Source organism: Etheostoma spectabile, chromosome 4 (assembly GCF_008692095.1).
Source record: "Etheostoma spectabile isolate EspeVRDwgs_2016 chromosome 4, UIUC_Espe_1.0, whole genome shotgun sequence".
NCBI lineage: Eukaryota > Metazoa > Chordata > Actinopteri > Perciformes > Percidae > Etheostoma > Etheostoma spectabile.
This window is the reverse complement of record NC_045736.1, coordinates 4,923,309-4,923,587: the sequence shown is the minus strand read 5'-3', so window position 1 is coordinate 4,923,587 and position 279 is coordinate 4,923,309.

Genomic DNA, 279 nt, shown 5'->3' with positions numbered 1-279 from the left:
TAAAGCCAATACTGTCAAGACAGCACTCTGAGACAGTAATCCATGCCTTTGTTACCTCTAGGCTGGATTACTGCAATGCACTTTATGTTGGGGTAAGTGGGTCCTCCATCGCCCATCTCCAGATGGGTACAGAATGCTGCTGCAAGTCTTTTAACTGGCACGCATGTAAACATGAGCACATTTAACCCCATTTTAACCTCACTCCACTGGCCACGTACCTCGCAGAGTTTATATGCCCCTACTTACCGACACGCTCTCTCAGGTCAGATGATCAGCTGC